The 24,959-nt window shown below is 43.7% G+C and overlaps 2 long non-coding RNA genes across 9 annotated transcripts in view; one reads left to right on the top strand and one right to left on the bottom strand.

Annotated features, from left to right (window-relative positions):
- Positions 1–24,679, top strand: part of LOC104971069 (uncharacterized) — a 130,089-nt gene extending 105,410 nt beyond the window's left edge. For 2 of the 5 annotated variants that reach the window (XR_009495725.1, XR_009495731.1), the window contains exons 3-6: positions 8,914–9,002; positions 13,457–14,300; positions 15,739–15,808; positions 19,097–24,679. This is a non-coding gene — a long non-coding RNA (uncharacterized lncRNA). The remainder of the gene's footprint in view (positions 1–8,913; positions 9,003–13,456; positions 14,301–15,738; positions 15,809–19,096) is intronic. The other 3 variants (XR_009495730.1, XR_009495727.1, XR_009495733.1) reach the window with 3 other exon arrangements.
- Positions 1,025–12,571, bottom strand: LOC112448053 (uncharacterized). 4 transcript variants are annotated; one of them, XR_009495711.1, is made up of 4 exons: positions 12,222–12,571; positions 8,978–9,197; positions 5,900–6,197; positions 1,025–1,306 (listed from the first exon to the last, which is right to left on the bottom strand). It is a non-coding gene; the product is annotated as an uncharacterized lncRNA (long non-coding RNA). The 4 variants fall into 4 exon arrangements; XR_009495720.1 differs by lacking the exon at positions 1,025–1,306 and adding an exon at positions 10,449–10,604 and having other exon boundaries at positions 5,826–6,197; XR_009495707.1 differs by lacking the exon at positions 1,025–1,306 and having other exon boundaries at positions 5,826–6,197.
- Positions 24,680–24,959: the final 280 nt, after the last annotated feature.

Here is a 24,959-nt window from a genome sequence, read left to right as displayed (position 1 = left end):
TATGTGATGAAGCCTGATCAGGTCAGGGAGTGGGCCTGACACCATGTTGGCTCCGAAAAGGCCCACTTGGAGGAGGTATTTAGGGAAAGAGCTGGAAAGGAGACACAGGAGTTATTGTGAAATGCATGTATGCTCCAAGGAGGACTCGATCACAGATTGATTCCATTGGTCCACTTGGCAGATGTTTATTAAGCTCCTGTATGTGGTGGACATGGCCCTGGATGCTGAGGCATAAAAGCATTATTCTTTCTATCCAGAGGCTCACAGGGGAGCCCAAGGGTGGATACCTTTGCAGGAGGAGGTGAACTCCTTAAAGGCATATGGGTGCAGCCAGGAAGAGCAGTTATGAATAAATCTGAGCAACATAGACCTGAGAAGCTTTAGTCTCACAGAGAACACACACTGCTGAGCAGGACCTCCGCTCTTCATAGACTTGGCCAAGACAAGCTTACTCCCAGCCTTTCTGAACAAACTGTCAGATTCATTTGTTCTCTGGGTTCTGCTGAGCCTTGTCACCTGATGTATTCATTTCCTGGGGCTGCGGGGACAAATTGTCACAACTGGAGTGGCTTAAAAGAACTGAAGCCACAGAGGGTCGAGGATGTGACATGCTAGTGATACAAGATCCTTCTCTCTTGCTTACTCTGTCCCAATTTCTATCTCCCTCTCATTGATAGATAGATGGATAGAAATGGAAAGATAATGACAGATGACAGGTTAGACAGATGGGTGTGGGATCAGGCACTCAGTCACATCGAACTCTTTGCGACCCCATGGACTGTAGCCTGCCAGGCTCCTCTGTCCATGAAATTTTTTCAGGCAAGGATCCTGGGGTGGGTTGCCATTTCCTTCCCTAGGGGATTTTCCCGACCCCAGGATTATAACCCACATGTCCTGCATTGGCAGGTTGATTCTTTACTGCTGAGCCACCTAGAAAGTTCATATTACATTTGAGTTTTGCATGTTAAACCAGCCTTGAATCCTTGGAATAAATCCCACTTGGTTGTGGAGTATAACTCTTTTATGTATATTATATATATTAAAACTTTCCATTTGATTGTAAAAGAAAAATATGACTGGGATATGAATGACCATGCTGGTTGCATCTAGGTTGACTTACTATGTGAAAGGGAGGAGGCTTGGGTCTCATTGCTGTGACTCACTGGGGAGATTGAGAGCTCTTCTGTGCAGAGCAGTTTCAGTGTGACTTCAAGGCAAATGCAGGGGCTCGTGAGAGTCCCTTAAACCAGTTTCTTCAAGCAAGGCTGCTCATTTAGCTCAAAGTGGAACTGTCAGCAATGTCGCCCTGGAATCCAAAAGACAAAGACGAATGGAGTAAAAATGTAGTACTCTCGATTTATCAAAGGATTTTACCTAATGAATCCATCACATTCAATAGAAACCACATTAGCAATTCCTGTTATTGGTCTTATCCACCCCAAAAGCCCCTGAGGTCTCCCCGATGCCCACATGATCCATTCAAAGGAAAAAGAATGTGAAGTTTAAATAGATTTTTTTTGTAAGTGTAAAAAGATTGAACAAAAATAATGCAAACCAGTACACATTGAGATAGCAAAGAGACCAGGCTTCTTTTTCTTATTAAAAAACTATCAAGATGGTTATTACACAACTGGCAGAAAAATCAAGATCCTCCTCAGTTAAGCTCCTTGCCTAAATCAGTGAAACCAAGAGCAGTGCCATGTAGGGTCGCCCAGGATGAGCGGGTCATGGTGGAGAGTTCTGAAAAAAAATGTGGTCCACTGGAGAAGGGAACGGCAAACCACTTCAACATTCTTGCCTTGAGAATCCATGAACAGTATGAAAAGGCAGAAAGATATGACACTGAGAGATGAACTCCCCAGATTGGAAGGTGTCCAACATGCTACTGGAGAAGAGTGGAGAAATAATTCCAGAAAGATTGAAGCTGCTGCTGCTACTGCTGTTGCTAAGTTGCTTCAGTCATGTCCGATTCTGTGAGACCTTATAGATGGCAGCCTACCAGGGGCCTCTGTCCCTGGGATTCTCCAGGCAAGAACACTGGAGTGGGTTGCCATTTCCTTCTCCAATGCATGAAAGTGAAAAGTGAAAATGAGGTCGCTCAGTCATGTCCAACTCTTTGCAACCCCACGGACTGCAGCCTACCAGACTCCTCCATGCATGGTATTTTCCAGGCAAGAGTACTGGAGAGACTGGGCCAAAGTGGACTCAACACCCAGTTGTGGATATGTCTGGTGGTGAAAGTAAAATCCAATGCTGTACAGAACAATATTGCATAGGAATCTGGAATGTTAGTTCCATGAATCAAGGTAAATTGGAAGTGGTCAAAGAGGAGATGGCAGGAGTAAACATCGACAATTTTAGGAGTCAGTGATCTAAAATGGACAGGAAAGCATGAATTTAACTCAGATGACCATTATATCTACTATTGTGGGCAAGAATTCCTTAGAAGAAATGGAGTAGCCATCATAATCAACAAGAGTCAGTACTTGGGTGCAATCTCAAACAATCTCAAAAACAACAGAATGATCTCTGTTCATTTCCAAGGCAAACTATTCAGTATCACAATAATCCATGTCTATGACCCAACCACTGAAACCGAAGAAGCTGAAGTCGAATGGTTCTATGAAGATCTATATGACCTTCTAGAACTAACACCAAAAGGAGATGTCCTTTTCACAGGGGAGTGGAATGCAAAAGTAGGAAGTCAAGAGATACCTGGAGTAACAGGCAAACTTGACCTTGGAGTACAAAATGAAACAGGACAAAGGCTAACAGAGTTTTTCCAAGAGAACGCACTGGTCATAGCAAACACCCTCTTCCAACACCACAAGAGATGACTCTACACATGGACATCATCAGATGATCAATACCAAAATCAGATTGATTATATTCTTTGCAGTTGAAGATGGAGAAGCTCTATACAGTCAGCAAAAACAAGACCGGGAGCAGACTGTGGCTCAGATGATGAACTCATTATTGCCAAATTCAGAATTAAATTGAAGAATATAGGGAAAGCCACTAGACCATTCACTGAAATCAAATCCTTTATGATTTTTCAGTGGAAGTGACAAATCAATTCAAGGATTTATATCTGATAGACAGAGTGCCTGAAGAACTATGGACTGAGGTTTCTAACGTTGTACAAGCTGTAGTGATCAAGACCACTCCCAAGAAAAAGAAATGCGAAAAAGCAAAGTGGTTGTCAGAAGAGGCCTTACAAATAGATGAAAAGAAGAGAAGCAAAAGGTAAAGGAGAAAAGGAAAGATATACTCGTCTGAATGCAGAGTTCCAGAGAATTGCAAGGAGATATAAGAAAGCCTTTTTAAGTGAACAATGTAAAGAAATAGAAGAAAACAATAGAATGGGAAAGACTAGAGATGTCTTCAAGAAAATGAGACATTCCAAGGGAACTCTTCTTGAGAAGATAGGCACAATGAAGGACAGAAATGGTATGGACCTAACGGAAACAGAAGATATTAAGAAGAGGTGGCAAGAATACACAGAACTATATAAAAAAGATCTTAATGACCTGGATAACCATGATGGTGTGATCACTCACCTAGAACCAGACATCCTGGAATGCGAAGTCACGTGGACCTTAGGAAGCATCACCATGAACAAAGCTAGTAGAGGTGATGGAATTCCAGCTGAGTTATTTAAAACCCTAAAAGATGATGTTGTTGAAGTGCTGCATTCAATATGCCAGCAAATTTGGAAAATTCAGCAGTGGCCATAGGACTGGAAAAGGTCAGTTTTCATTCCAATCCCAAAAAAGGGCAATGCCAAAGATTGTTCAAACTACTGCATAATTGCACTCATCTCACACACTGGCAAAGTGATGTTCAAAATTCTCCAAGCAAGTCTTCAACGGTACATGAACTGAGAACTTCCAGATAAACAAGCTGGAATTAAAAAGGCAGAGGAACCAGAGATCAAATTGCCAATACCTGTTGTATCATAGAAAAAGCTAGAGAATTGCAAAAAAAATCTACTTCTGCTTCCTGACTATGCTAAAGCCTTTGACTGTGTAGATCACAACAAACTGTGGAAAATCCTTAAAGAGATGGGAATACCAGACCACCTTACCTGTCTCCTGTGAAACCTGTATGCAGGTCAAGAAGCAACAGTTAGAACTGGACATGGAACAATGGACTGGTTCCAAACTGGGAAAGGAGTATATCAAGGCTGTATATTGTCACCCTGCTTATTTAACTTTTATGTAGAGTACATCATGAGAAATGCTGGGCTGGATGAAGCACAGGCTGGAATTAATTTGCAGGGAGAAATATCAATAACCTCAGGTATGCAGATGACACCACCCTTGTGGCAGAAAGTGAAGAGGAATTAAAGAGCCTCTTGATGAAGGTGAAAGAAGAGAGTGAAAAAACTGGCTTAAAATTCAACGTTCAAAAAGCAAAGATCATGGCATCTGGTCCCATCACTTCATGGCAAATAGATGGGGAAACAATGGAAACAGTGACAGACTTTATTTTCTTGAGCTCCGAAACCACTGTGGACAGTGACTGCAGCCATGATATTAAAAGACGCTTGCTCCTTGGAAAAAAACTATGACCAACCTAGACAGTGTATTATAAAGCAGACATATTACTTTACTGACAAAGATCCATATAGTCAAGGCTATGATTTTTCTAGTAGTCATGCATGAATGTGAGAGTTGGACAATAAAAAAGGCTGAGTGCTGAAGAATTAATGCCTTGGAGCGGTAATGCTTGAGAAGACTGTTGAGAGTCCCTTGCACTCCAAGGAGATCCAACAAGTCCATCCGAAAGAGAATCAGTCCTGAATAGTCATTGGAAGGACTGATGCTGAAGCTGAAGCTCCAGTCCTTTGGCCACCTGATCAGAACTGACTCACTGAAGAAGTCTCCGATGCTGGGAAAGAATAAAGGCAGGAAGAGAAGGGGATGACAGAGGACGAGATGGTTGGATAGCATTACTCAGGGAGATAGTGAAGGACAGGGAAGCCTGGTGTGCTGCAGTCCATGGGGTTGCAAAGAGTAGGACACAACTGAGTGATTGAACAACAATGGCATTCTGAAAAAGCTGGGTTTAGTTTTTCATCCTTTTAATGACTGTGATCTGTTCTTGATAATTTCTTTAACTATGATTCTGATTTTCTAGAACTGCATCTTTGTTTCCTTATCTTAAGCAGCATGTGAGTGAGTGAAGTTGCTCAGTCATGTCCGACCCTTTGCGATCCCATGGACTGTAGCCTACCAGGCTCCTCCATCTGTGGGCTTTTCCAGGCAAGAGTACTGGAGTGGGTTGCCATTTCCTTCTCCAGAGGATCTTCCTGACCCTGGGATTGAACCCAGGTCTCCCGCATTGCAGGCAGACGCTTTACCATCTGAGCCACAAGGGAAGTGGATCCAAATTTCAATAACTGCCATGTTTGAGTTGTTCCTTTGGTGCATTCAGCAAATATCATTAAGCACCCACTGTGTACCAGGTTTCATGCTATGTGCAAGGACTGAGATGATGAATACAATTATTTAGATGTAAGATGCAATGTGTACGCAATCTCTTCCCACTGAATGTCTTAAAGCTAAGTGCTTGTGTGCATGCTAAGTTGCTTCAGGCTTGTCCGACATTGTGCGACCCCATGGACTGTAGCACGCCAGGCTCCTCTGTCCATGGGGATTCTCCAGGCAAGAATACTGGAGTGGATTACCATGCCCTTCTTCAGGGGATCTTCTTGACCCAGGGGTCAAATCCATGTCTCTTATATGTCTCCTGCATTGGCAGGTGGGTTCTTTACTGCTAGTGCCACCTGGGAAGGAAGCCCAGAGCTTTAAAGTCTCTTGTATATTTGTAAGATTTATTTTTGACGTGTACTTTTGAATGATACTGAAATGGGAGACAATATGGGAAGTCAAACCTTGGAAACTTTAACTCCAAGGTCCTTACTTTCTTCAGGTTTCAATCAGTAAGAGAAATCGCCTCAGGCCCTTCTCTCTTGGACTTTGGAAGAACGCACAAGCTGTTGACACAAAGATGCTGTTTTCAGTGTACAGCACCATTAATTGGGTCTTTGCTATTTTCTGTATAGACTGAAGCTTGATTTGGGTGTCAGCAGGTTGAAACTCCAACCATCCATCTTTCCTGTAAATTTGGCCAGTCTCCATCCCTGCCCCCATCAATTGTGGTCAATACTGCTGCCTCTCATCAAGGCTCTTCTGTAAAAAAACACAGTAGAAATATCTTTTTGTTTACTTTAACTTCTAGAATCAGTGCTGCCCAGTAGAAATATGATGTGATATATTTTAGTATTTTCTAATTAAAAGCAGCACATGTTGAGTTGTAACAATGTATCCAAAATATTACAATTTCAACATGCAATCAACATAAAAATATTCATGAGATATATTATGTTTATTTTTCTCCTGTGCTCAGTTGTGTCCAACTCTTTGCAGCCCCATGGACCAGGCTCCTCTGTTCATAGAATTTTCCAGGCAAGAATAGTGGAGTTGGTTGCCATTTCCTACTCCAGGGCATCTTCTTGACCCAGGAATTGAACTCCAGTCTCTTGTGTCTCCTGCATCAGCAGGCAGGTTCTTTACCGAGAGCGCCACCTGGCAAGTCCTATTTTTCTCATACTGAGGATTTAAAATCTGGTGTGTGTTTGTATTTATGCTGCAAATTGATTTGAATCAGCCATATCTCAAGTGCTTAATAACCACATGTGTTTAGTGGCTACCCTATTGGACACTGCAGTTACAGATTAATATTAATATTTCAGTACTGGCTTCTGATAAAAAAGCTTATTATCAGCCTTTTTATGAAGTACTGACTGAGGAGTTAAAAGAAAATAGATTACTGTGAGTGAAGTTTAGGACTATCTATTTGCCCGAGAAGATAACTTTTATGAGAGTTTTCACTGTAGTAGTATCTTCAGGGGTGAATTTTGCGAATGTGAGGGTGTGTGTTTGTGTGTGTGTTGTATGTAAACATACCTGCATGCATATAAGCTTATATTTAAATATCTTATCAGTAAAGGGCATAAACTGATAACTGACTTAAAAATGTATTTGATTGCAACTGTAGCCTAAAACCAGTTAAAAGCTTACTCTATAAGTGTTGTTTCGGAGAAGGCAATGGCAACCCACTCTGGTACTCCTGCCTGGAAAATCCCATGGACGGAGGAGCCTGGTAGGCTGCAGTCCATGGGGTTGCTAAAGTCAGACACGTCTGAGCAACTTCACTTTCACTTTTCAATTTCATGCACTGGAGAAGGCAATGGTAAACCACTCCAGTGTTCTTGCCTGAGAATCCCAGGGACGGGGGAGCCTGGTGGGCTGCCGTCTATGGGATCGCTCAGAGTCGGACACGACTGAAGTGACTTAGCAGCAGAAGCATATACCAGCTATATACCCAACTATGGCCCATAACTGATCACACTGTTGTGTGAAAAAAAATGATTGAGAACTTGTAGTTCAGAGGAGAGAAAGAAAATAGAATCTACTTGTTAAGACATCAAATATGTCATGTATTCATGCTTGTGACTTAGTATCTTTATACTAATTTGCCTAGGATGTTAATTTATATAGTATCATCCTTACCAGTCTCCATCTTGCAACACTAATGTGCTAAGCTATCATTTTAAATCTAAGAGATAAAAGTGGGAATCGTGAATCGAGAGAGAATAATGCGCCAACGAAGGTTTCTTAGGGAATCCCGAGCACATACAAGCATATGTGTGACCACTCCTCCACACATGCAGACCATCCACCGCCACCCTCCTCAATTCCTTCCATCACCTACAACACGGCCAAGACCACCTTGCTCTGTCTCAGCTGCTAATGTAAAGTGGCGCACTTGGGAATGTTCTCCAGCCAACTCAGGGAGTAAGTCAATGCCACTGAGCCCCACATGGTGACACTGGTCAGAATGTCTAGTCCCAGAACTCTATGGCTGAAAGTGATCTGAGAAGTCCCCTAGCCCAGTCATCTTATTTATTAGGAAACCGAGGCACAGAGAAGAATGCCCTCGGGAATATTGTCAGTTATTTGTAGAACTGGGACCAGAACTCAGGGCTCCTGATTCCTGCTGCTGCTGCTAAGTCGCTTCAGTCGTGTCCGACTCTGTGCGACCCCACAGACGGCAGCCCACCAGGCTCCGCCGTCCCTGGGATTCTCCAGGCAAGAACACTGGAGTGGGTTGCCATTTCCTTTTCCAATGCATGAAAGTGAAAGTGAAGTCGCTCAGTTGTGTCAGACTCTTTGCGACCCCATGGACTGCAGCCCACCAGGCTCCTCTGCCCATGGGATTTTCCAGGCAAGAGTACTGGAGTGGGGTGCCATCGCCTTCTCCAAGTCCAATGCTTTTCTCACTGAGATATTGGAGGGGGGGCGGAAATAATACAGATGAAGCAATGGTTTATCAGTCAGGGTTTCTTCAGGAAATAAAATCCAGCATAGGTATTTCAAACAGAGGGCATTTGATGAAGGGAATTGTTTACGTATGTGATGTAGGAGCTAAGAAACAACTAGAGAGCCGTTAGGCCATCAGAGATTTGCAATAAGAACATTCCACTTCCACCTCTTGGGCTGGAGAAGGGCGTTGCAAGGATGTGGTATTGCACTGGAGTCCCAGAGTGGGGATGTCCTGACTGGACCTGGGAGCTCACTGTGCGGGGCTCTCTGAGAGGAGATGCAGGCACTGTTGAAAGCTCTGCTACAGGTAGGATAAGAGCCTCTGGTCTTACCACTGTCTCCAGATGGACTAAACTAATTGACAAGGGGCATGGGGAAAGAAGTTCCCAACTACTAAGTGCTGAGTAGGGCAAGGGGTGGGCAAGCATCTGAGAACAAAGAACTCCTGCTGCCCCCAAATGTGTAACCTTAAAAAGGCTCTTTGGTTTTACAACAGATTTACCATCTGCTTATGTTTTAGAACTAATTTCAGAAATCACTGGTGCACCAAGTTCACCAAATCTCTGGGGAGAGGAGACGCCAACCTGAGGAGCAACGTTGGTTGTAAAGGTAGATAATCGAGAACTTGGCCACACCCACCATCCCTGTGGCCTCACTTTGGTTCATCCTCATTCATTCTGTCTCGAGATGCAATTTCTTGTCCAAATCCATTGCCTTGCTCTTTTGGGGGTGATAACTTCTGTTCAGGCCTTCTCAGACATTGCTTCTATTTATTTCACAATCTGGAGCAACTGAGGGTGGTCCCTTGGGTGGAAGATAAATCAGAATTCACTCAGAACCAAAGAGGCAGGGTGATATAAGAGAGGGTTCTTTTTATCTGTGCTTGTGTTTGCTTTGGTGGTACATATACTTAAAATGATTTTAAGCATTAAATCATGCATGCAAGGCAGGAAAGAGTTAATCTGTCCCAGCCCCATGGAGGAAAAGCATGGGGAAACATTAGCCATCTCTGGGGATATTTTGTGTTCTAGGAGCTCTAGTAAACACTTTGCATCTAGTAACTCACTTAAGCCTCATGCTCACCACACTATGTGTTAGAAACAACTCTTTTCCTTCAGTTTTCAGATGAGGACACTGACACTAAAAACTTTTAGCAACTTGGCCAAGTTGGCAAGTTGATAAGTGGTGAAGCTGTGTTTGGAACCTAAGCCGCTTGGCTGTAGAGTGCACACTTTTAACCACTAATTTGTGCCTCACTCTAGCTGGTGCCTGGGTCCTCCCCACGGTCCTAGACCTGCAGCGCTGGGCTCTGATACCCAGCAGGCTGGTGGGATTGGCCAGGGAAGCTGCTGACGCTGTGATGAGGTGGTAACTGCCATGTTATTGCAGGGCACTTAGCTGCTAATTGCCATTTAATCACAAGATGAATATAGTTATTTCTTTTCTCCCTCTACCCGAGGGCCAGCAAGATGGTAATTACTTCTGAACTAAGTGCTGAAGATGTGGCTTTGCACAGAGCTGGAACTAAATGCCACGATTCTCCTCTGAGCCACCGCATTCCTGGCAGCTCTTGTTTACCCACGTGGCTAATTAAACACATCGCTTTGATATTAGATGCTATTTCCAAGCTTCCATTTCTCTGGAATGATGATACTTTTCCTCCTGGGAAAAGTATGTGATTTCAAAACCCCTAAAATTTGGACTTTATATTTGGGAACTTAAACAGCCCAAATTTTTTGTAGAGATGGCATTCCATTTTGGCCAACAGTTGAAACAGAAAACTTAGCATTAGGAAAGTTCTAAATTGAAAATGAGCTAGCCTAGACTATTTGCATCTGCACAGTCCCTTGTTTGCAGCTGGTATATGGAGCTGAAGTGGCTGCTTTTTGTTTCCTAAAATTTGATGGGTATAAAAACAGTCATATAGAATTTCTCTAAACATTGGACATGCAATCTACTAGCTCATCCTTCTCTGAGGATTTCCTCCAAGTGACTAGTACATGGGTGGGGGGTTGATCTGCTTTTTTTGCAGAGGCAATAAAACGATCAAGTTACCCAGCTTGTCCAAAATAACTCAATGTAATGAACGCAGTCCTGGTTCCCGGTCAAATGTCATAGATGATATCTGAGGTTAGTAAGTAAGTCTTCAACTGTATGAAGACCTAATCAGCTTGGTCCAGGCTTGGAATTAATGAGTCGTGACAGAGGTCCCTGGTGAGACAGTGGTCAAATTTTAACTGGTTACTGGGGACTCAGTTTGTGATTTTTATGTTGTGACTTCCTGTGGACTTAACAAAACCCTCCAAATCTTAGTGTCCTTATACAATAAGGCAGATGTTCTCAAACTTTAGAGTGTCCAAATCTCCTTATTAAAATACACCACTGCATGCTTAGTTGCTCAGTCATGTCCGACTCTTTGCAACCCTGTAGACTGTAGACGGCAAGGCTCCTCTGTCCATGGAATTTTCCAGGCGAGGATACTGGAGTGGGTTGCCATTTCTTTCTCCAGGGGATACTCCTAACCGAGGATCCTGGGTCTCCAGCCTTGTAGGTGGATTCTTTATCAGCTGAGCCATAGAGGAAGCTCTATTAAAATGCAGGGCTTATAGAAACTCTCTCCCAGGGTTTCCAATGTGTATGTGCAGGCTGAGGCCTGAGAACTTGCATTTTTAGCAAGTCTCCAAGTCATTCAGATGCTGCTGCTCTGGACACCAGTTCACTAAGGGCTTATTCCCTCCTCTCATCACAGTCCAAGGTGGAGATGCCTGGCTGGGCAACTCTCCAGGGATGCTCTCCTCCAAAGGATGACTCAGGGCCTTAATCTCCTTCCCTAGAAGCTCTCTTCTGCAGGCAGCTAGTGGGTTATGGCTAAGAGGGGACACAGGGGCCGGGGCTGTTCTAGGGGCCAGGCCTGCAAGTGGGATATATTACTTTTGCTTACATCCCACTGGCTAGAATCAGCCTAACTGTAAAAGGAAACTGGGAACAGAGTATATCAGGAAAATGAAACTGACTTTGGTGAAAATATAGCCATTCTGGGCCACATCTAAGTTATCTAAGTTTATCAAAGTCCTACTCTTTACCTTTCTTCTCCTCCTGAGACAGTGTGAAAACATTGATCGACTGTTGATTTGGAAAGTTTATTTATGTTCTTTGACCCACCTGGATATATTGTTGAATACTGGGAAATGGGGGCTTCCTTTGCGACTCAGCTGGTAAAGAATCCGCCTGCAACGCAGGAGATCCCGGTTCAACTCCTGGGTTGAGAAAATCCCCTGGAGAAGGGATAGGCTACCCACTCCAGTATTCTTGGGCTTTGCTTGTAGCTCAGCTGGTAAAGAATCTGCCTGCAATGTGGGAGACGTGGGTTTGATCCCTGAGTTGGGAAGATCCCCTGGAGAAGGGAAAGGCTACCCACTCCAGTGTTCTGGCCTGGAGAATTCCATGGACTGTATAGCTCATGGGATCGCAAAGAGTTGGACATGACTAAACGACTTTCAGTCACTCACTCACTGGGAAATGGAGTTGGTGAAGGATGTTGTCTGTGCTCCCAACGGGGATGGAGACTCTATGGTAGCAGTTCACTGAAGGGAACTGAGGTGAAGGGATGAGATTAGACCTAGAATGAGGGTCCCCAGGAGGTGAGGCCACACTTAGAATGGGGTCCCCTGGAGGTGAGGCCACACCGAGAATGGGGTCCCCCAGAGATGAGACTGGGTCTAGAACGGGGATCCCATGGAGGTGAGGCCAGACCTAGAACAGGGAACCCCAAAAGTGAGCCTAGATCTAGAACAGGGTGCTCGTCAATCTAGTTTCAATATATTATACCTCACGTGCAGATCCACTCTTCTTTGTCCTGATTTTTGATACTAGTGCTGGAACCTGTCCACACTTCTTCTTTGCCCACTGGCCAAACTTGGCCTTCATCACTGGAGGGTTCTAGAAGGGCAGTGCAAGGCAAAGACTCTTTGCTTCTGAGTTCTAAGCCTTCCGTGGTTACCATTCTCTGCAGTGGCCCAGTGACTGATGAAACCAAGCTCCGCTGTCCTTCCGGCCATGTTATCCCCACAATGGTCACTTCCCAGAGCTCTTCCCACTCATACCCTGACGATGACTTGCTTCTCCAGGCTGTCTCTGGACTTTGCCTTCCAGAAAGTTTCTTGACCACCAGCACTTTTCAAATTCTTGTGGTAGCTAAGCCCCCTTCTGAGAAGCTCTGAGTCTCAGCCTTGGGGATGGGAAGAGGGGGCTTCTCTCCTAGTTCTTGCTCTTTTTATCTCTCTCCCCGAGGTGATGCTACTTCTCGAGGGTTCCTTTCAGCCTTTTAAAAAAATAAAATAGTTAAGCATCTCTTATCGTTAACATTTCTTTGTATCCCATCTTCCTTGTTCAAGTAACTAGAGTGATCTCTGCCTTTTGACTGCACCCTGATAGATAGGACCTCCTTCTGATGAGCTTTGTCATAGAAAGGCAGTTTTGAGTGTACATTCACTCAAATCAAAATGCAAGACAGCAAAGCATTATGTATTCAAAGCTCATTCCCAGCTAGTTCCCCCTTCTTTTTATCCTTTCCTCTCCTGACACTGATTTCCTGCCCCAGGAAAGGCTGGCATTCTTATCAAAGCTCCAATGGGAATCGAACGAGCGGGTCTGCAAGTCTCAGACTTCTCGACTCTAGAGGCTGGAATCTCAGCAACCCAGAGTTGGGTTCCCTTGGGTAAGGCTCTGGGTAGGCTTCCCAGGTGAGCCCGGGGCATGAGCAAGAAAGAGAGAACCTGTGTGTCATCAGTAACCAGAAACCCGTGTCGCTACCTCCTCCTGTGTCTGCGGGTGAAACCATGAAGTGAGCTGTGTGTAACCTCCAGGTCTCGCCTTGGCCTGGTTCTGCTGCAGCAGCAGTAGAGAATCAATAGAACCTAAAAAAGAATCCCAGGCAAAAGTTGAATAAACAGCACACAATCTGATTTTAGGCCATGGAAAAGAAAAGGTCAGCATAGCATAAGGATAATAATAATAATAATTCCAGTCAACATTAGCTACTTATGTTTTCTTTTTCTCCGCAGAGGATGGATCCCTGCCAGTGGAAGGCCGAAGCCAGCCCTTCTGCCTTTCTTGAAGCTAACCTTGGCTTCCCAGACAAGCCACTGCTAGGATGTTTTATCTGAGGCAAGTGCAGTCCTGAGCAAAGGCAAACTCATTCCTGGGATTTAGGGGAGGAACCTGAGAAATTTCCTTAATAGGAACCTCTACCCTATTTCCACTATGTCTGAAAAAATTCTCATCATAAGAGCCTCCTGGCTGACTATCTACAAATCTCCCTCCTCTTTAAAAATTGTGGTGAAATTCACGAAACACAAAATTAGCTGTTTTATTAAAGTGAAGACTTCAGTGGCATTAGATACACCCACAACACACCCATCTCTAGTTCCAAAATATTTTCATCACCCCAAAAGGACATCTGTACCTACTAAGCAGTCCTTTCTCATACTCCTTATCTCCAGCCCCTGGCAACCACAAATCCACTTTCTGTGTCTATGGGTTCACGTGTTCTGGTCATTTCACATATAAAATCATACAACATGTGGTCTTTTGTGTCTGGCTTCTTTCACTTAGCATAATGTTTCAAGGTTCATCCACATTGTAGTGTGTGTCAGTACTTCATATATTTTTTTTTAAGTGATTGAACCCAAATTTCATCTGTGGATGGTTGGATAACACCTGCATGCATGCTAAGTCACTTTAGTCGTGTCCAACTCTTTGTGACTCTATGAACTGTAGCCCACCAGGCTCCTCTGTCCATGGAATTCTCCAGGCAAGAATACTGCAGTCGGTTGTCATGCCCTCCTCCAGGGGATCTTCTAGACCCAGGGACTGAACCTGTGTCTCTTACCTCTCCTGCATTAACAGGTAGGTTCTTTACCACTAACTCCACATGGGAAGCCCGGATAACACATGGTGGTGTGTATATGCCAACTCTCTTTTAAATGACTTTTCAAGCAATTCAGTCACTCAGTCGTGTCTTTGCAACCCCATGAACTGCAGCACACCAGGCCTCCCTGTCCATCACCAACTCCCAGAGTTTACTCAAACTCATGTCCATCGAGTTGGTGATGCCATTCAACCATCTCATCCTCTGTCGTCCCCTTCTCCTCCTGCCCTCAATCTTTCCCAGCATCAGGGTCTTTTCAAATGAGTCAGCTTTTCACATCAGGTGGCCAAAATATTGGAATTTCAGCTTCAGCATCATTCCTTCCAAAGAAATCCCAGGGCTGATCTCCTTCAGAATGGACTGGTTGGATATCCTTGCAGTCCAAGGGACTCTCAAGAGTCTTCTCCAACACCACAGTTTAAAAGCATCAATTCTTCAGCGCTCAGCTTTCTTCACAGTCCAACTCTCACATCCATACATGATCACTGGAAAAAATATAGCCTTGACTAGATGGACCTTTGTTGGCAAAGTAATGTCTCTGCTTTTTAATATGCTGTGTCAGATCAGATCACATCAGATCAGTCGCTATGCTGTGTAGGTTGGTCATAACTTTCCTTCCAAGGAGCAAGCGTCTTTTAATTTCATGGCTGGAATCACCATCTGCAGTGATTTTGGAGCCCAGAAAAATAAAGTCTGACACTGTTTCCACTGTTTCCCCATCTATTTGCCATGAAGTGATGGGACTGGTATGCCATGATCTTCGTTTTCCGAATGTTGAGCTTTAAGTCAACTTTTTCAGTCTCCGTTTTCACTTTTATCAAGGGGCTCTTTAGTTCTTCTTCGCTTTCTACCATAAGGGTGGTGTCATCTGCATATCTGAGGTTATTGATATTTCTCTTGGCAATCTTCATTCCAGCTTGTGCTTCTTCCAGCCCAGCATTTCCCATGATGTACCTGCATATAAGTTAAATAAGCAGGGTGACAATATACAGCCTTGACGAACTCCTTTTCCTATTTGGAACCAGTCTGTTGTTCCATGTCCAATTCTAACTGTTGCTTCTTGACCTGCATACAGGACTTTTAAATGATCTCAAATGGAGGACACAACACATGGGACCATAGCCACAATATCTTACTTTGAATGTGAATATCTGATAAAATGACTTTGGACTAAAAGGACCAGGGAAAATTGTAGAGTGGAGGAGGCAGAGGAATGAAGGTGGAAGAGCCAACTATGTTGTAGAAGAGGTCTAGCTGTGGTTTGAGTTCTAGGAAGTTATTCCGACAGGGTCTCTCTGACTAAATGCAATGTTGCTTTGCTGAATGTAGAATCAAGACTCATGCAGCGCTTGTTCTCACAGATCAGTGGGCTCCAGAAGTTCTGGGTGAAATAAAACCTGCCCTTTCTTTATTCAGCACACCTCTGGACCAAGTCTTCACTGGAGGAGTACCATAGTTGAAGAGCACATGACCTCATCAGCTCCAGGTGGGTACAAGGGATGCTGCTGATGGAAGCTTCTCCCACGTGACTCCTGGTGACACTTACCTCAGAAGCATGATCTTTACAGAGTTGAGTTGTTTGCCTTCCTAATGTGAAACAATCAAATACTTTTGGAAGGAAATAGTCCAAGAGTCGAGAAGACCGATTTCCCTCTTCATCTTTATTGGAACTTAATTTGCTGGCAATTATCATGTCTTTATCATACACTTAGAGTTTCATTCATTTACACTCCAGGAAGAATGATGAATCTTTATAACATTTTCATTTAAATTACTGATGCTTCAAACCATGAGCCATTCATTTCCTGCTCTCTTGACATTAGTAATTGGCTATGTCAGGTAGGTGTGGGTTTGAGAAAGCCGTTTAGCTGGCACGAGGAGTGATCACTGTGGGGATCATGCTGCTATTTTTTCCCACAGGTAATTATCAGCCATGTAACACAATAATATCTGCATTGGAGCACACATTTCAGTTCAGTTCAGTCGCTCAGTCATGTCCAATTCTCTGTGACCCCATGGACTGCAGCATGCCAGGCTTCCCTGTCCATCACCAACTCCTGGAGCTTACTCAAGCTCATGTCCATCAAGTCGGTGATGCCATCCCCTTCTCCTCCTGCCTTCAATCTTTCCCAGCATCAGGGTCTTTTCCAATGACTCAGTTCTTTGCATCAGGTGGCCAAAATATTGGAGTTTCAGCTTCAGCATCAGTCCTTTCAATGAATATTCAGGACTGATCTCCTTTAGGGTGGACTGGTTGGATCTCTTTGCAGGCCAAGAGACTCTCAAGAGTCTTCTCCACTATAGTTCAAAAGCATCAATTCTTCAACATTCAGCTTTCTTTATAGTCCAAGCCTCACATCCATACATGACTACTGGAAAAACCATAGCTTTGAATAGATGGACCTTTGTTGGCCAAGTAATGGAGCATACAACTGGGTCCCTAAGTACACCTGTTTTCTCTAGAAGTCAATGTCAGAGTTAGGGTGTGGGTTGTCTCTATAGGGGTGTATATATATATATAGGGTTTTTCTAAAGTAGGTGCTGAAATACACATAGGTATTTTACTCTACTTACTCTTTCCTTTGTGCTTCCTGTAAGCATCCAGCTAGTGGCAAAATATTTTACCAAATGCTGCTTGTCAGAGGTTTGCTCTTAAAAAGGCCAAAGAGAAACAGCTACAAGGAGAGGATGGACAAAGGGAATTTAAGTGACATAAGATGTGCAGTCATCAAAATCTAAAAAGCTTACATTGGAAATGATCAGATACCTCACTTCATTGGCAAGAAAACCAATCTGAGTTTGGCACATATTTGAGAGGGTGTACCATGTCTTGGGAGATGTGCTGTACTCCCCCAGAGACTCCGAGAAGAATAAAACATGGATCTGAACCTCAAGGAATATTCAGATTTACTGGGGAAGAATGAGTGTTAAACATTAAATCGTAGTCAAAACGGGCTAAGTGTTCTAATAAGAAAGGAAAAAATGATTTAGGAATTTAGAGGAGGAAACCATTCATTCTTGGAGAAGAAGGTGGGAAATGCTGAGGGTGCAAGGAAGGGACCTTTGGGGTAAGTTGAAAGGGGAAGGGGGTTGTCAGGTGGAGAAGGAAATGGCAACCCACTCCAGTATTCTTGCCTGGAAAATTCCATGGACAGAGGAAGGTGGTGGGGTACAGTCCATGGGGTCGCCAAGAGTTGGCCATGACTGAACATATCAGCAAGTGGAGAAAGAAGGCAGGGTGGTGAATTTCTGGAGTGGTCATACTAGCAGATAGCAGCTGGCTGTTAGACTGTTAGAGCCATTGAAAAGGCTACTGAAATATTTTGGGAGATTGATGATAAGGCATTGATGGTGAGGAGTGTTGAGCAGGGCTGATTGAGGCAGACGTGTTGGAAATAAGTGATGGCCATTGGGAAACCCAAGATGCAAGAGTTTAGGGAGAGAGGCAGGAGACAAGGATGATGACCTCGTTTCCAGTTTAGGTAAACAGGTGACTATTAATACTCTTAATGGAGGTAGAGTTTTGGAGAGGAATCAATTTGGCTGTGGTCATTCTGAGCCTCTCGGGAATTATATGTTGGGATTGTGCATCAGTGTTTAGGATAATACCTATAGACCAACTCTGATGGTCTGTGGACAAACTGATGGTCTATAGGTATTAAACACATCTTATTCTAATTTTAAACAATTAGCATTTTGGAAAAGGCCTTAGACTTTCTGGCATGTACATTGGAAACCTTCATTAATGCATTCCTCATCATATTTTTGGTTCAAAGAAATAATATCCCCTCATTAATATTTTAGTATTTTATCTGGTGATGTACTTTGTTTCTATTTTTGTAGCCTCTGGAGAAAGAACCACCCCAGTTAAATTATAGCCTACTACTAAGATATTGCAAACCCCTGGAATGGAGCTTATGTTTGTAGGGCCAGTATAAAGTGTTACTTAAAAATTCAAAGTATGTTAAAGGGAAACAAATAGTTACTTGCCAATCTCTCTTTTTTTTCCTATGAAAGACAAAGTAGTCACTAGCTAAAATAACCAGTGGCCTGATGACATTATTCAGTGTTTGTGTGGTGGTAGGGGAGGGGGTGGGCTTCCCTGGTGGTGCAGGGGTAAATTCCATGAACAGGGAAGCCTGGTGGGCTACAGTCCATGGGGTCACACAGAGTCAGTCACAACTGAATGACTGAGCATGCGCACACACACGTAGGGGAGGGGGTTGGTGTTAACAATTGGACATTGCTTCCATCTGCCTTTTCTGCTCATGACATGCCATGGCTCCCCGTGGATGCAGGGATAAAGTCAAAAAGTCCCAGGCTGATTTTCAAGTCTCCAGTAGTCTGGACCCCCTTCACGTCTATGACCCATTTTGTATAAATATCACTAATAACAACTCCTTTTTGAGTCTGCTTGGTCTTCTACCATCACTCAAACAGGACACAGGCATTTCTGCTTTGGTGTCTGCTCAGGCTTGTCTGCATCATCTTTGTGTCCAGAGCCTTCTCGGCCCACGATGCTGATGACTCGGCATATTAACTGATGGGTGATGTGAAGCCAAGGACAGTTTCCAATACGATCTGATGCTTTGTTTTATTCAGGAGGGTGTCTCTGGGACAAGAGATCCTGGTAGGTGGGGTGGGAGGCTTTTCAGGGGTCCACTGAGTGGGGAGGAAGCAGTGACAAGCTGAATTCTAGAGGAGAGGAGTCAAGTTAGACAGATATTTCCGAAACCGTGTCAACATTAACCAATGGTCCTTGATTGCTTTTCAGATTTCTCTTTTAGATGTCAAAGATGAGTCCTTTCATGGAAAGAGGGAAAACAGGAAGAGAGACAATGAGAAGCAAAGAGAAACGTCCAATCCTGTTTGGGGCAAATCAGTTCATACTGTCTGGAATATCCAGGTGGATTTGGTCAATTAGAAGCTGAGAATGCCACTCTCAAGAGAAGCCAGAAAAAAGGGCTATAAAATAACTATAAAAAGCACCACAAATATTTGCATGCTAATTGTGGCTTCTAAAGTCTTTGAGGGGGGCTTGAAAACTGTTTGTTTTTCACATAGTTTCAGCATTATTCTTGCCATCTTATTTTCAAAATACTGTTTGCAGTATCTACAATGAAAATGCTTGCTTAGCAGTCTAACCCATATTAATCACAAATTCCAAATTCATGGCATCAGAATTACAAGAAGTTTCATATTATATAATTAGAAGAAGATTCCAGTCTTTGGTTCATTGACTCTGGAGCCATATTACAGTCTCGTTATATTCGATAATGACATAGCAGACATTCTATCAGAACTTGGATATCTGGAGAGAGATTCCAAAATGCTTTAATCTTGTCGCAAATCAGAGGCAGCTGCTTCTTATAAAAAGGAAAGCTCGTGTTTGGATGGTGCACAGAAAGCCAGTGCGACTTATAGTCTTAAATAGCAGATTTTGGGGGTTTTGGTTGGCAGGTGTTCTCCATCAAGCAGCCCTGTCCCCTTGCTGATGCCTCTTGCTTTTATTTCTTTAGACTTCTCCCAAATTGCAAATTGCATTTGTGTAACGAACTTGATCACAAGCACTTAGGCATTTTATGGTGAAGTCTGAGCATTATCTGGAGACTTTTACACACTGGAGAAAACGGATACATGGAAAATGTAATCCGAATACAACTTGTCCTCTCTGAGCGCAGAATAACTAAAGAGAGGAATGTTGTTATCTTCAGTCAGTCAAGGGCTGCAAGCTTCGAGTGCTGAGCCTACAAACCTTCTGATGGTTCTATGATGACATGAAACTGCTGTCGTAGAAACTCTAAAACTAACAAGGGTATTAGCTTCATTGATTTTCTGAAAATGGGAAAGGGAAAAAAAAAAAAGTGCTCAGCTAAGTCCAGGAAAGAGATTTAATACAACTGTCTTTTAATAATATTAAGTTTCCTAGAATCAATATTTTCACCCCCTCATATTATACCATGGCTTGCTACCCACCAGTTGCTATGTAGGAGAATGGGAATCAATAGAAGGCTTACCTTCTTTGGAGACTGTCTCAAAGGCTTGCATAATGGAGCACAGATGAGGAAGAATGAAATTGAATTTTAAGTACACTGACATTATGCTATCATCTTCAACCAGGGGAATACAGATTGTTCTGGGGCCCATGGGACCCATGAGGCTCAGGGCAAAGAGGTACCAGGTACAGATTGGTTCACAAACTCCAGTGTCTGTGGCTTCCTCCAGGACTGCTTTACAAAATGATAAATCCAGGACTTAGGGGGGAGCACTCCTAAAAATATCTTCAAACACTTCCAAGCAGTACTTGATGAGTACTGTTTATGATGTGTTAAGTTTAACTTGAGTGGCTTTAAAATTATACCAGATCCAGTCTGTGTTAACTCAGACTCTGATGCTGAAACCCGTTTCTACTTAGCTTTATTTTATTTTTCTTTATTTCAGAAATTCAAATGGGTATTTCTTAGCTGATAAAAAATAACTCTTGATAGAATCACAAAAAATTATTTACAGTGTGAGAGTTGGACTGTGAAGAAACCTGTGTGCCAAAGAATTGATGCTTTTGAACTGTGGTGTTGGAGAAGACTCTTTTTTTTTTAATTTTATTTTATTTTTAAACTTTACATAATTGTATTAGTTTTGCCAAATATCAAAATGAATCCGCCACAGGTATACATGTGTTCCCCAACCTGAACCCTCCTCCCTGCTCCCTCCCCATAGGAGAAGACTCTTGAGAATCCCTCGGACCACAAGGAGATCCAACCAGTCCATTCTGAAGGAGATCAGCCCTGGAATTTCTTTGGAAGGAATGATGCTAAAGCTGAAACTCCAGTACTTTGGCCACCTCATGTGAAGAGTTGACTCATTGGAAAAGACTCTGATGCTGGGAGGGATTGGGGGCAGGAGAAGAAGGGGACGACAGAGGATGAGATGGCTGGATGGCATCACTGACTCTATGGACGTGAGTCTGAGTGAACTCCGGGAGTTGGTGATGGACAGGGAGGCCTGACCTGCTGTGATTCATGGGGTTGCAAAGAGTCGGACACAACTGAGCAACTGAAATGAACTGAAGATGACATTTTAAATTTTATCTACGGAAAATACTCAAAAACAGTACAAAATACCCAAACCTCAAATTTTGAGAGAGGGTAGAGCACATTAGTTTTTGAGTGTTGATTAATAGTGCTTTTTGTCTCTTAAGGGGCTTCCCTAGTGGCTCAGATTGTAAAAGTGTCTGTCTGCAATGAAGGAGACCCAGGTTTGATCCCTGGGTTGGGAAGATCCCCTGGAGAAGGAAATGGCAGCCCACTCCAGTATTCTTGCCTGGAAAATCCCATGGACTGCGGAGCCTGGTAGGTTACCGTCCACGGGGTCGCAAAGAGTTGGACACGACTGAGCGACTTCACTTTCACTTGTCTCTTAGGAGGTTGACTTGAAAAAAAAAGCTCTGGAAATGTTAATGTGATACTGATATCACATTATTTTACATTGAGGGTTTAGTGCCCACAGAAACCTAGGAGGCCAGGGAAGCAGATGGAACGCAGGGAGAGAGTAGACCCTCCCCACATTTTAAAGGGACAGTCATGGAAAGCAAAGCGGGTTCTTCTGGACCCGGTCATGCAGCGGGCACTCTGACTTTAGCCTAGGGACGGTCTGCACCAGCCAGGAAACACAGCTGCCCTGTAGGTGGACAGCAGCCCCATTTTCTAGGAGAGAGTCACTGTTCTGAGCACTTATATTTGAGCTGGAACCCCAGAAGACTGGGAACTTCCCAGGTGGCTCAGTGGTAAAGAACCTGCCTGCCAATGCAGGAGACGCAGACTCAGTCCCTGGGTCAGGAAGATCCCCTGGGGGAGGAAATGGCCACCCGCTCCAGTATTCTTGCCTGGAGAATCCCATGGACAGAGCAGGCTGACAGGCTACAGTCTGTAGGGTTGATAAGAGTCAGACACGATTGGGTGCCTGAGCACACACGCCGGCACCCAGGAGACTGAAAGGTGGACTTTTCTTTACTTCTTTTCCATCCTTACAATTCCAGAGCTGTGTTCTTCTAATCTCCTACCCGCAACCTGTGTGAGGAAGGCGCTAGAAGTTCTGCAGGATGCCTGGGACTAAGGGAGGGTTCTGTTCATGGTGCAGAGGAAGTCTGCTTCCACTCTGAAGAGTGGGTAACAGACCTGAGAGCAAGAGAGCAAAACAAACAACAAACCAAATCTGAAAACAGGGTACTTCCTTTCTTCTTGAGATGGTAGCCTGCAACCCCCAAGTTTCTAATGTTTGGAAAGGATTGTGAAACATTCACAGCTGAGTGAATGGATAGGAATGTCACCCTGCACCCTGGCTGGTGTCAGGTGTCAGGGGCCTTGGTTGGCCTCCGGGTCCTCCAAGCCCTGGGTGTATGAGTCAGGCTCATCGATCAGCATGGCTGCCCACAGCTCTTTTATGATCACAGAGTGCCCTTTTGTGCAGTTCATATCACTGGGGCAGATAAGATGTGTGACTCTTCCTAGGAGCACTGTGCATGCTCTAAGTCTTCGGCCATGCCAACTTCTTGTCATGATGCATTGGCATGTTAGCCAACAAGGAAACAAACCCAGCTTAAACGGAGCTGAGAGGTGGCCCATGCTTGGGTCTGGGAGCAAATAAGAAGCCAGCTGGTGTCCCCTGATTCTTTCCTCATATCCTCCCATCTGTGTTGGACTCTCCCATTGCTCCATCAAGATGGGAGAAATTTTGAAGGGATAAAGTGACTCTCCTTTTGGGGGTCTTTGTTTTTCATCTCTGTCCTTCCCCATCTCATTCTGTCACTTTATCTTGCCGCCCACCCCATTTATCCATTTGTTTCTCTTCCTCTGTGTCCTTCTCTGAAAATCTGCTTTTTTTTGTTTGTTTGTTTTTTTGATTCTCTGATCTTCTTTATCTGCTTTTTAAATGTATCCCTGTCTTCTGCTGTACACGGTGATTTGTGTTTCCAACCCCTGGTGTGCAGTAAGGCTTTTCTGAAAAAGATTCCTCCAAAAGCTCATCCTGTAACGTGTTTCAATTTGGGAAAGGAATCTCAGAATCATTGATAAGTTTCATGTATATCAGCATTTTTTTTTTAAGCCTAGTGATCCAGATGAAACTTTTCCAGCCTTTTTTTTTTCAAGTTTCACCTCCCTCCAAGTTGCTGCCACTATTGATGAGACATTTGTAATTTGATTCAGGCAGCCTGGTCCGTGCAGTTATTACTGTCTGTTAGTCTACAAACTCCAAAATGATGACCTTCTACACATTGACACAAGATTAATTATTACAGCGCTACATGCCAACTTTAACTCAAAAATTATATGTTTGTTTGCTGACTCGAATCTGAGCCAGAAAGCACAAGTTTGGGCTTTTTCCTTACAGAACTCTGGGTACAGCTTCAGCTGGGCATTCTGGCCTCAGCTCATTACCTGTTCTTGATAACAAAGCTTTCCTCCCAAACAAAGGGCTTTCCTAATTCAGACGCTTCCCTCTCAGACTTTAAGTGCCATTCTGCTCACTGGTTCTGGCAAGATGACCAGCTCTACTGACGGGAGTGTGTGTGCTCAGTCACTCAGTTGCATCCAACTCTTTGTGACCCCATAGACTGTAGCCCGCCAGGCTCCTCTGTGGGATTTTCCAGGCAAGAATACTGGAGTGGGTTGCCATTTCCTTCTCCAGTGAGGGAAGAGCTGTTCACAATGGTCCACCTTCTACTCAGATTGGCATCCTTTAACTCCCTTCTCCAGAAAGCATCCTTCAATCTCTGTCTTCCAAATGAAGAATGTAACAGCTTTTCCTGTTCATGGGAAAAATATTACTTCATTGAAGTAATAAGTTTCTCTATGCATTGAAATGTAGGAAAAGAAAGAAAATTGATTTCAGTATAGGTATTATTTCACCATATGTGATTTATTTATAGTTGGTGTTCAATATCCTAGTGTTCCTGGGATGGACTTTTGCTGAAATGAATTACAATGGGGAATTATCAAAAAGACTCTTTTTGTTATTGTTTAAATAGAGTGTGTGTGGACAGATTGTATGATCTCAGATAACCTCTCCTATCTTTAAACATTGTTGCTGCCCTCCTGTCTGTGTTCATCACTTTTCATGTGATGCATCCATACTGTGTAGAGTCACTTCGGTGGCTCAGTGGTAAAGAATCCTCCTGCCAATGCAGTAGTCTCGGGTTTGATCCCTGGGTTGGGAAGATCCCCTGCAGAAGGAAATGGCAACCCACTCCAGTATTCCTTCCTGGGAAATCCCGTGGACAGAAGAACCTGGAGGGCTACAGGCTATGGGCTCACGAAAGAGTTGGACACGACTTAGCGACTAAACAACAACATATAAGCGATATTTGGCTGAATGATATTCTTAAATTAACTTTTTTTCCTTGAATGAATATTATTATTTTGCGTCAGTGTTCAGAAGATGGAAGACTCCTACATGAGGACATTTTCTCATCACTCACATAACCAAGTACAGGAACTGGGCAATATTTGATTTTACTTGATATTTGAACTACCTTCATCGGTTCATGCCTGGCTTTCTCCCATTTTGCTGCTTCTGCTGCTAAGTTGCTTCAGTCGTGTCTGACTCTGTGCGACCCCATAGACGGCAGCCCACCAGGCTCC

This window comes from Bos taurus, chromosome 1 (genome assembly GCF_002263795.3).
Source record: "Bos taurus isolate L1 Dominette 01449 registration number 42190680 breed Hereford chromosome 1, ARS-UCD2.0, whole genome shotgun sequence".
NCBI lineage: Eukaryota > Metazoa > Chordata > Mammalia > Artiodactyla > Bovidae > Bos > Bos taurus.
Note: the sequence above shows the minus strand (reverse complement) of the source record. Positions and strands in the feature narration are given on the sequence as shown.